Below are 12,396 nucleotides of genomic sequence, written 5' to 3'. Positions count from 1 at the left end.
GTACCCTCCACAATTTCCTCCACGTTACTATGAGGATTGGAGACATAGAGGGCACCAAGAATACTACTACCCCTGGGAACGCCAGTATGACCCATACCCGCGTTTGGGTAGATAATATATCCCTGCCTGCTGATGTATGGGACATTATTCTAGCAGCCAGGAAGCTGGCTACTAGAAAATCATACGCTAGGAAGTGGGAAACATTTTCTGCTTTCGCCTTTAGCAGAAATGAAAACCCAATTACGGCACCTTTACCCATTGTACTTTCTTTTCTTTTTTCTTTATTTAAAAAAGGACTCAAGTTTTCATCACTTAGCGTTTATTTGGCAGCTATTTCTGCCTCTCACCATTGGGTTCAGGGCTGTTCAGTCTTCACCCACCCTTTAACCAAACGTTTCATGAAAGGTATGAAGAATACCATCCCACCTACTCGTTCCTTTGTTCCTCAATAGAGCCTTTCCGTGGTGCTCAAAGCACTAGTTGCAAAACCCTTTGAGCCATTAGCAAAGACGGACTTACATCTATTGACTTTTAAAGTGGCGTTCCTCGTTGCCATCACGTCTGCTAGACGTGCATCAGAGTTAGCAGCACTACATATGGACTCACCTTATACGGTGTTTCATGCTGACAAAGTGGTCCTTAGACCAGACCCAGCCTTTCTTCCCAAGGTGGTGTCTTCTTTTCAACTTGGGCAGGATATCACTCTGCCAAGTTTTTTTCCATCACCGTCATCTCCTCTTGAGTCAACACTACACACCCTGGACGTGAGACGTGCTCTCGCTTTCTACCAGTCCAGAACAACAACTCTCCGGAGATCCCAAAGACTTTTTGTTTGTTATGGGGGCAAACAAAAGGGACTCCAAGCATCTCCGCAGAGAATATCTGCTTGGGTTGTTCAAACTATTAAATTAGCATATGAACTTGCGGGCCGCCCGTTGGAGGGGAAAGTGCGCTCTCACTCCACAAGAGGAGTGGCCACTTCTACGGCCTTTGAAAAGGCGATTGCATTACCAGACCTCTGCAAAGCGGCTACCTGGTCGACAACCGCCTGGACATCAGGGCGCACAGAGACTATACCTTTGGGCATGCCGTCTTATCGGCAATTCTATGACTATTCATCCACCAACTGACACCACCCACCTCCGGTAAGTCAGCTTGTTAATCGCCCATATGTGTGATGCACAGAGACCACGAAGAAGAAAGACAGGTTGCTTACCTGTAACTGTAGTTCTTCGAGTGGTCATCTGTGCAGTCACACAACCCTCCCACCGTCCCCACTATGGTGTCATTAAAATTTTGATCACCTGGTGGTTCTCCTCAGTGAGACTGTTTAGGCGGTTTCAGGAACTGAGGGGATTAGGCGGGAACCCCTGAGCATGCTCAGGGGACAGTGGGGGAGGGGTTCCCACCTAAAAAGTTTTCAGTTTGAGAAGTTTCCGACCTGGCCCTGCGCAGGCGCAGAGCCCATATGTGTGACTGCACAGATGACCACTCGAAGAACTACAGTTACAGGTAAGCAACCTGTCTTTACAATACCAGATGTTACTATTTTGAGTGTGGACAGGACTAGTTCCATACATAAAGTAGAAAAAATCATGTGTACTGTTAATATTTCTGTTACAGGGGTGTCAAAGGATGTTGAATTAATGTTGGATACTGGCTCAGCAGTCTCTATATTACCTGAATCATTGTATCGCCATTACTTCAGGGATATATCACTTATGAAACCAAAAATGCAGTTAGTGTGTTATCTAAAGAACCAAATTCGTGTATGCGGATGTCTACCTGTAAAAGTAACTTTTGGGCAACGTTGTGCATCTGCAGAGATTTACATTGTTCTTGATGGTACTTCTATCCTTGGGAGGGGTGTATTTGCTGCATTGAATCTTGGAATAGTTGATGGGCATGTTGTTCCTTCCCAGTTAAGTACTTTTGTAGAGCAAACATCAGTTTCAGCTGTGTTGGAAGACCAAAGTGAAGGAAAACTTGGTTGTGCACATGGGTTTGTCCATAAAGTTAAAATGAAACCAAATATGATACCTGTACGCCAGAAGTTACTGCGTTTACCATTTGCAGTTAGAGATGCTGTTTCTGAAGAGATTAAGAAATTGGTGCAACAAGATGTTATTGAGGAGGTGGATGTTGGAATCCTGGAATGGATCCTGTTTTGTATTTTCCACTATTTTTACTGTTACCCGGGGACCTGGCAGAAGTGAGGATTCAGCAGAACACTTAAAGGTCAACGGTGCAGCTGGACACTAATTGTATAACTGAATTATTGCTGGGACTGTATTTGCGTTAATTGGTCAATTAGTGATTGCATCAGATGTACAGGATTTATTAGAAAAGTAGCTGTGTTTTGTAAGGTACCTCCCCTTCTCTCATGTTACCCCAACTTGATGTATGCTGTGTAATTTGAACGTCTGTGAGTATATTTGTATATATGTGCCATTGCTAAATTATTTATCTCTGTCAGTAAAGGATTACTTTTAACCATACCAAGAAATCCTTTGTCTCATTGTGTTTTGCTGTTATAGCTGAGCCGCTGCTACTACTGCTACAAATATTAGTTCAAGCCTGTGCAGCCCAGACAGGCTAATGAGTTTCAGAACTAACACTCTGAACATCCTGAACTAATAATTTTCCAACAATGGATTCATCTGAATGGGTTTCACCTATAGTAGTAGCAAAGAAGAAGAATGGTGATATTCGTGTTTGTGTAGATTTGAGGGAGCTAAATAAAGCTATGTTGATGATAGCCATCCTCTTCTACATATAGAAGAAGTTTTTGCAGAACTTCGGGGAGCAAGGATGTTTTTTACTCTTGATTTGCATCAAGTTGTGTTGCATGAAGATAGCAGAGGTCAAGAACTCATAGGTTCTTGACTTTTAAAAATATTTTCCCCAAAATTTATAAATGTATATATTCTGCAAACACAGGAGCACCCCTGCCCCCTGCCAAGTACGTGGAACTCCGGAACTCCCTTCCTGGGGAAGCTAGACTGGCTCTGTCCCTGGTGTATTTCCGGAGACAGGCTAAAACTTTTTTGTTCCGGCAGGCTTTTGAGGGGGTAGTCTGGATCTCTGTTTATGTATTGTTTATATATTGGGGTGTTGTTGTAGTTTAAAAAAATCATTTTAAATATTGCGGCAGTTACTGCAGCCGAAACTCTCCCCGCGGCCTGAGTTCGATCCCAGCGGAAGCTGGTTCTCAGGCAGCCGGCTCAGGTCGACTCAGCCTTCCATCCTTCCGAGGTCAGTAAAATGAGTACCCAGCTAGCTGGGGGAAAGGTAACTGCAACTGGGGAAGGCAATGGCAAACCACCCCGCTACAAAGTCTGCCAAGAAAACGTCAGCGGAAGCAGGTGTCCCTCTAGGAGTCAGCAATGACTCAAGTGCTTGCACGAGAGGTTCCTTTCCTTTTCCTTAATATTGTAGTATGTTTAATTATTTTTTAATTTTTGTATATCTCTATCTGTTTTAACTATACATATTTTAGTTTGTAAAACCGCCTTGAGTCCCAGTATTGGGGAAAAATGGGATGCCGCTGATGCTAATAATAATAATAATAATAATAATAATAATAATAATAATAACAACAACAACAATAATAATGCCTTATTTTTGGATAGCCCCATTTCACTTCCAAATTGATAGTCACTCAACCACCTGACTTTGATATTAGAGTGAATGGTTATTATGTCTTACTAAGGACTTCTGAGGATCATCTGGCAGGACACTGATGGAAACTACACTGGACTATGTACTCTGATATGAAAATTATACATATACAGTATACACAGTCTATGCCTAGAAGTGTCACTTACTGTAAATCCAAGTCTGAAGAAATAATAGAATTCCCACAATCCAACTTTCAATTTCATGGGCTTGCAAAGAGCCCTCCAGCCATTTTTTTGATATGCAGATTAACTTGGACTGCAGGGCTAACAGATGTCTAGGGAGGGATAGCTTAACATTTTAGGGGAACATTTTGAGCCTCTTGTTCTAAGCAAGAAATGCACAGATGCCCTCATTTTCACCGGATTTCAACTAGTTTTTTCTAGTCATTACACATCCAGAACATTTCAGAGCTCTAACTCTCCAGTAAATATCCTAACAATACTTTCACCAGCCAGGTGCAAAGCTTTGCACCTTTGCCATTTCTGTGCCTGTTGACTCAGTTTCTGTTGTGACTGTTCTTAGCTAGACCTAAGGTTTATCCTGGGATCATCCCGGGGTCGTCCCTGCCTGCTCCCGGGATCCCCTGTGTGTCATTTACATGAACAGGGATGACCCTGGGACGATCCCAGGATAAACTTTAGGTCTAACTAAGGCCTATGTCTCCTTTGATGAGTACCAATGGTGCAGAGATGGGTGCCCTGGTTCTCCAATCTGTCCTCAGTAATAGTACAGATGCCTCCACATATATCTCTACTAGATGTAGCTCTATAATTCAATAGGCTAAGATATGATTCTGCATTGACTGGATCAGAGTTCTTCAAAAGTCCTTTTAGTGTTCAAATGTCTCATTAGGCCAAGCGCTGAATGAGGAAACAATAAGCTTGATGTAGCATGAACAAAATCCGTTTTTTCTGTAAACATTTGGATGTTTCTTAAGCAAAACCGAGCGGGTGTTGTTATTCACAATCTCTTCCAGCAAACTTTGCCTTTCAAATATAGATTTGTAGTTCTGATTACTGATTTCGGCTGCAATTCTATACCCACCTTCCTGGGAGTAAGCTCCATTGAACGCAACAGGACTTACTTCTGAGTAGACATGCATAAGATTGCCCTGTTATTTGTAAAGTCCTCTAGCAAGCATCCTTCCCCATAATTTGAATAGTCAATAGATAGTCTTTTCCTTGACATTCAGATGCCCATTCCCTGCTTTAGCCATGGTATTTTCAGATTTTAATAAAGCAACATTGATTCTTGTTAGCTTTTATATCTGACTGTTTGACAACTGATACATGACTTATTTCTATCAAGGGTGTGGGCTTTAGTCAGGCTCAGTTGAAAAGGCAAGGACAGTAGGTGGTCCAAACACAGGGAAGTCCAGCAAAAGAGTAAGGTTACTAGGAGAAAGACAGGGCAGGTGTCTGTGACCTGATACACAGACATGGTTCCAGCACTCTGTGCCTAGAACGGAAGGCTTTTAAGCCTGGACCTTCAGAGCACAGCAGCAGGCCAACAGTGCCACCTGAGGAATGGGCTGCTCATGAGAAGAGGCTTGCTCATGATTATACCCTTACTCCTTATTACTCAGGAGGGCATTTCTGCATTTGGTAGCCAGCCAAGCCTGCACTTTAGGTGCCTGCGTTCCTTGGGGCTAGGTGGCTGCTCAGTGCCTCCCTCCCTCCCCGTCTGAGAGGAGGCTGTGTTAGTGGCGGCTGATGGCTCTGATGTCAGTGGGGCAGTGAATCTGCTCTGGATTTCAGACAGATCTCTGAAGGAGCTATCCAGAAGTACCATGGACAGCTCCTTTAGAGTTCTGACTGAAACCTGGAGCAGATTCACAGCCCCACTGACATTGGAGCCACCAGCCTCGACTGGCCTGTGTGTGTCTTGAGGGGGAGATATGAAAGTCTCCTGCTAATGTCCAGGTACAAAGTAGAAGTTCCATAAGATGGCCGTGCTTATTGGAATTACAAAGAGAAATTCAATGCACAGAACTAACTCATTAAAAAAAATGACTGTACTACTGACTTCCAAGTTCTTTCCCAGAGGCCCTTCTCCACACACACACACACACACACACACACACACACACACACACACACACACACACACTCTTTGGAGGTTAGGTGGGTGATGACTAGTTATGGTGCCTCAACTCTGAAATACTCTGTCCAGAGAGTCTTGCTAAGCACCAAGTAAAGCTTTTTCTGTGTCAGGTGAAGATCTTTTTGTTTGCCTAAGCTTCTTAGGTCTTCTGAGCGGTTATTGTTATTCTCCATTTTAATGCTGACTTTACTGCTGTTCTGCGGTTTTTATAATTGTTTGTTGTTTTAATGCTTTTTATTTTACTTTTTTGCTGGCTTTTTTAAATCCTTTGTTAACTCACTGGAAAGTCACTTTGAGAACTGAACAGCAGCGTCCCAAATACCCCAATTAAATAATAAACAATTCTACATAGGATCATGCTATTATACTCACAAACGGCATTCATGCTTGTACTGCATGAATAAACTTGTCTAGACAGTAGAGAGTTATTATTGTTGCTGCAGCAGACTGGTGGATTAGAAGAGCCAGAGGGCAGAGGTACCCATGGAAAGCAGCAAAGACATCACACTGACCTCTTGCAATTGGGTTGAAGCAATGAGATGTTACATCCGAATGTGGTCTAATATCAGTAGCAGGATATTAGTAACCATTACCCAGTGTAATCCTCAACATGCTTATTATGTAAGTCCAAGAGAATTCAGTGGGATTTACCTCTGAGTAAAACATGCAGAGAACTAGGGCTGCAGATCGATTGTTGCTGGATAGTAATGCTAGGAAAGAGAACACTTTCATCTGAACTCACCAATTGCCTATTCAGAAAATCAGCATGGCTGTTACTTATATTCATTTCGTATTTGCTATATTTCTTTGCAACCTTGAGAATAGGAAAACCTGCTAGAAGGGTGAGTATATATATTCATTCATTTGTTATGTTTTGATAACACCCAATAGGCAAAGCTCTCTGGGCAGTTTACAATGATTAAAACTCTAAAAATACAATATACAAATGTTAGTCTACTGCAAAAAAGGGAAAAAAGAAGAAGAAACAGAAAAAGAGCCGCTCTACATTAAAGGAAAACATGTTGCTTAACCGGGGCTATTGTGCATCCTGGTTCTTTGGCACGATTGTTATGAGCTGAATTACATGGGAGGACGGCGACAAGGGATTTAAATTTGAATTGAGTACTTCCCCTCTGTTAACTTCTATTGAGACAGAACCATCTGGTGGCAGAAAATCCTGCCGTTACCCAGCTATTACCACTTTAAAAGTGGTTCTTTTTATCCCAAGTTTTCTGGAGGATTCAGTGAGACATCCTGGTTATTGACGACATCATGAAATCTACCCAAAAATGTCCATGAGCGTGCAATCATGAGCATGCAATAAATCGCTCATTTAGACGAGCCCAGAGACTTGTGACACCTTAAAGACTAACAAATGCATTCTGGCACAAACTTTCATTGTTTTAGCTTATATTAATGATTTTTCTGTTCATACAGCAGCACCAGGCAAGGGAGCATTGCCCTGAAGCTATGAAGACTACTCAGACTGATCAAACGATTGAATATTATAACTGATGTAAAAGTTTAGCTCTCCTCATGAGTATCCTCTAAATCCTCTGCATTGCTTCTCAGGCCAAGTCACTGGAATCACCCACACAGTCGTTCCAAAAGATTGTTCAGGATGTGTCTCCTCAGCACAGCCTCTTCAACACTTGGCTATTTTTAATACAATTAGTAATGCAGGGCCAACCCAAGACATTTTTCTGCCTGAGGCAAAGGATGACGCTTTCCACATATAGAAGCTGTCCGAACTGGCCACTGAATTCTACTTCAACAGTAGCAATGGGACAGCATCCTCTACCACACCTGAGGGGAGCGAGCTAGTTTAGGGGACCCATGGCAGGCCTTGTGGCATGAGAGTTAGTTCTTCAACACCTGCCCCCTGACATCTATTATTTGAGGCAGCTGCTCCACTCTGCCTTATGACAGGGCTGGCCCTGTGCCTAATGGCAGGCCTAGCCCTCGAGATTCTGGCCAAGTTATCTGAATCGGCTCAAGAATTTTTTTGCCGCACTAAACTTCAAGCTGCAGGAGAATGCGATCTGAGAGGTTCATTCAAGCATCCATGCGAAATCTATCTATCTGTTGGCGTCACTGCCAGTTCAGGGATGGGCAAGCCAGTGGTTGCATGCCAGTATCCAGCAGTACTGAAAGAAGACCCCAGGCACCTCTCTCCGGTTGGACACCTCATTCTGAAAGAGAAGTGCCAGCCCTAAATATGCCACCAATTGGAATGCTTGTGTATTTAGATTACAGCCTGCTTACTCTGGGTGGGATCATCACTATGGGTTTGCCTTAAAGCAACACCCCATCACAGTGTGAAAGTCATCAAGAGAATGTTATTATTTCTTAATGGTCCAGGATGGAAGCTAATTGTTAGAAGATGGTCAGAGCTTGGGGGAGATGTAACACCGGCTCCTGGTTTTTGAGGGGCCTTGGGCAAGACACCCTCAGTTGGCCCCTCCCTCAGTGAGACGGCCATTTCACTGCCATTGTCACCAGCAGCTATTGCTCCTCCTTCTCTTTGTCATCGGGGCTTCCACTTGCTAGATTGACAGGCAGAGAGCCAGGGAGCAAGTCGGCAGTGGCATCTACTGCTCTTCTTTTTCACCACCAACATTGTCTAGGCCCAAGCGAGAGGCAGGTAAACAAGGAGGTTGCAATGGCGAAGGGAAGAAGCAACTCCAGGGTTCTCTTCCAGTGGGACTCTGCTGGGGTGTGAGCCCTTGGCAGGTGTCTGACCACCCCAAGCCCTGGGAAGTTGTCACACCTTTTCTTCCCTCCTGGTAAGGGGAGGTGGGCTCAATAGTACTGGAACATCTCACCGCTTGGGCAAGTGAGAAGCATACAACACTTGTATGGTTGATCTGGGCTTGATCTTTGGATGTTTTTGTGTATGTTGTTTTTAGGAACATAGGAAATTACTTTATACCAGGTCAGACTATTTGTCCAATGAGCCCAGTACTATACTGTCGATTCTGACTGGCATAGCAACATTTCTCTGGGGTCTCAGGCATTTGCCATCACATAGTACCTGTTCCTTTTAACTAGAGGTCCTGGGAACTGAACCTGAGACCTTCTGCTTACAGAGCATATGCTCTACCATTGAGCTATAACCCTTCCCCAAAGTGGTGTAACCCACTTTGTGCAGCAATAGATGGGGAAATGCAATCCTACACTTGCTTACTCAGTTTGCCCCACTGAGTTCAATAGGACTTACTTCCAGATAAAGGTACATAGGATTGCAGCCTAATATATATATCCGTACACACATACACAGTCTAAAGACAGGTATCTCCCAGGACACATCCTGCTGGAGCTGGCTGGAGAGATTGTATAGGTCATTGTGTTTCTGCAGACGCTCATGCTATCTGTGTGATAGGAGGGTACAGGGCTGGAGCATTGGGTCAAATGGGATACTGGTGTATAATTTTTGGTGGCCCAAAGCTTAGGGCTTGTCTATACACCCTATATACCTGGTCGTGGCTGTGTAGTTGTGCCCCATTGTTTAAATGATGCGGCCGCAAACTGGCAGCCACATCGAACTTTCCCCCACGAAACTAGGCTTTTTCTAAGTGTCATTTTATTGTGACATTTTCATTCGCTCCATTATCACCACATTGTTTTTCATCTGTCAGTGGTAGCTTCGGTTTGGATTAAGAAAGAGGGCATAGCTGGAGGCGGATCAGCGCAGTGAAAGCACAGGAACACAGGGCAGGAGGCAGGCTTGACAAGCCTAGAGGAATGGCCGCTATGGTGAACTGAAAGTAAGGGCAGTTATGATATATAATGAAGAAGATAATAATAATAATGGTAATAATAATAAATGTATTAATTTATTATCCGTCTCTCCCTCCGGATCGAGGCGGGGAACAACATAGAATACAAACTATTATAAAATACATAAAACTGATTAAAACATATAAAAACTAATACATTATTAAAATAACAGCCAGACATCTTAAAATTCGACAGGGTAGGCCTGCCGGAAGACATCAGTCTTTATTGCTTTTTAAAATTCAGAAAGACTATTGAGTTGGCGGATCTCTCCTGGCACACCATTCCACAGTCTGGGGCGGCAGCAGAGAAGGTCCGCTATGTAACAGTTGTTAATTTAGTTTTTGCTGGGTGAAGTAAATTCTTCCCAGAGGACAGGGTGCTTTCAAGTTGTGCAGAGTTGCTTCTCCCTCCTCCCGAAAAAAGATTTCCCCAGTTTTCTGGTTCTCCATTTCCTCCCCATTCCCGCCATCTGACATCAGCATGGAGGTTTTTCCTGGCTGGATAGCCCGCACACCCTCCTAATGTGTGAGTCTATCAATGCAGTCTCGCAACAGAGGTGCTGCAGGGTTTGGGGGAATCAGCAAGCAAAGTAGTGTCATATAGATACCTCCTTAATTTGGGGTGCACAGCTCAGCTTATTTGTAGCTGTCATCTGGGGTCACCATGCATTAAAGGGTGTCCTGCAAAAACATTGATTTTGTTTATAGAGAATTGTTGTGAATCTGGAAAAGGATAGTCCCTCAGTTATGAGCCTGGTCTTCATGGCGCTGAGTTGGCACTGCCTCCCTCCAAAACCCTGCGGTTTTCCTTACCCGGGCTGGTGTCGGGTAATCCTGATGCCAAGGAGGGAGCGTGGGGTTTCCAGCAGTTATCCGAATACTGGAGGCACCCCCTACCCTTTTCCTGGTTTCTGTTGACCAATTGTGGTTCGCCTTCGCCCAGATTGGCCCCAGAGTGAGATCAGATGGCAGAAGAGCAGGGGTGACCTTGCTCTCACCGAAAATGTCAGGGTAAGTCCCCGACTTTTTCAATGTGCAACTTCATGGGAAAATCCCACGATGGCTGCAAATCTGATGCAGAGCAGATTCGCAGCCGTCGCGGGGCTTTTCCTGCATATAGACAGCCTGGAGATATGACACGGAGCTAACGCAAAGCCTATTTTGGGGGTGATGCATATAAACTCCAGCTCCTTACTGACTCTACTGAACTTTCATAATAAGGAACTGGAAACGAGTAACCTACTTTCAACCTTCTCAGTGAAACCTGGCTAGAGGAACATCTAGACTTGGCAATCAGAGAAAATATAGTTCTTTACAGAATGAGGCAACCAATACATGGTGATATCTGGCTTGATTTCTTAGAACTCTTTGAATCCTGACCCTCTTCTCCACCCCAGTTTCTGGGTATCTCTTACAGATTGCCTTCCCTTCTCTCTCCCCCTTCTTCTTTTCTGTCTTCCCATTTTTCTCCTATTATTTTCTGGATTTGGGTCATAGGAAACAGATAGGATGTCCACAGAGGGTGAGTACTGCAGTAGGTTGACCTGTTTTGTACATTTGTATATTAACAGAAATGCTTCAGTAAACTGTAATTGATTTATTTTTAAAAAATAATGTTTTAAAAGCTGGTAAGTTAGAAGAGAAATCCATTAGAGAAATACTGTAGAAGATAAATTAGGGGCTGACCTCCATGAAGGGTTGTTACCATCATTCTAATGCCAGACTCGCTAGTGTGACACACAATGCACACACACTCCCAAACCATCCTTCTCATGCTATTTCAACCTCAAAATCTTGTTGTTTTCCAGGCTACCTTTATGATGGGTTCTCTGGTGCTTGTGTTTTCCATGTTCTGCAAAGACTGTAGTCTTCTTAGGAGTGGCTTTAAAGCTTTTCCTGCCCTGTTTTGCCAGTGGTTTTGTCAAATAGGCAATGCTTTGTCAAAAGGCAATAAACACACCTGTGGGTGTAAGAAATAAGCTTGTTTAGCTAAATGCCGTCAATATGCTGATGACATGCAGCTCCATCTCCCTATGACAACTGAATCAGGTGAGGCTGTGCAGGTCCTGGACCAGTGCCTAGACCCAGTAATGGGCTGGATGAGGGCCAATAAACTGAAAATGAATCCTGGCAAGATGGAAGCCCTGTGGGTGAGTGGTTCCCGAGTCCAGGAGATAGGCTCATTGCCTGTTTTGGATGGGGTTGTACTCCCTCTGAAAGATCAGGTTTGTAGTTTGGGGGTACTCTTAGATCCATCTCTGTCACTGGAGGCTCAAGTGGCCATGGTGGCTTGGAGTGCCTTTTACCAGCTTCGGCTGGTTCGCCAACTACGGCCTCTCCTGGACAGGGATGGCTTGGTCACGGTGGTACAGGCATTGGTAACCTCAAGATTGGATTACTGCAATGTGCTCTATGTGGGGCTGCCCTTAAAGCTGGAGCTAGTGCAGAATGCTGCAGCTTGGCTGTTGTCTGGCACTGCCCCTTTCCAGCATATAACTCCTCTGCTGAGGGAACTGCACTTGCTGCCTATTCACTACTGGGGCAGGTTTAAAGTTCTTGTACTTGTGTACAAAGCCCTAAATGACTTGGGACCAGAATACCTGAGAGAGTGCCTTTTCCTCTATCAACCTGCCTGGTCATGGAGATCATCCAAGGGCATGCTCCTGGTGGTTCCACGTACACCCATCCTCCGATTGGAGTCCACCAGGGGAAGAGCCTTCAGTGTGGTAGCCCCCCTCCTATGGAATTCCCTGCCTCTGGAGGTCAGGCAGGTGCCAACTTTGTATTCCTTTTGGTGCCTCCTGAAAATGTCATTGTACCAGGAAGCCTTTCC

This window comes from Elgaria multicarinata, chromosome 5 (assembly GCF_023053635.1).
Source record: "Elgaria multicarinata webbii isolate HBS135686 ecotype San Diego chromosome 5, rElgMul1.1.pri, whole genome shotgun sequence".
NCBI lineage: Eukaryota > Metazoa > Chordata > Lepidosauria > Squamata > Anguidae > Elgaria > Elgaria multicarinata.
The sequence above is the reverse complement of the archived record's forward strand: the minus strand, read 5'-3'. Positions refer to the sequence as shown.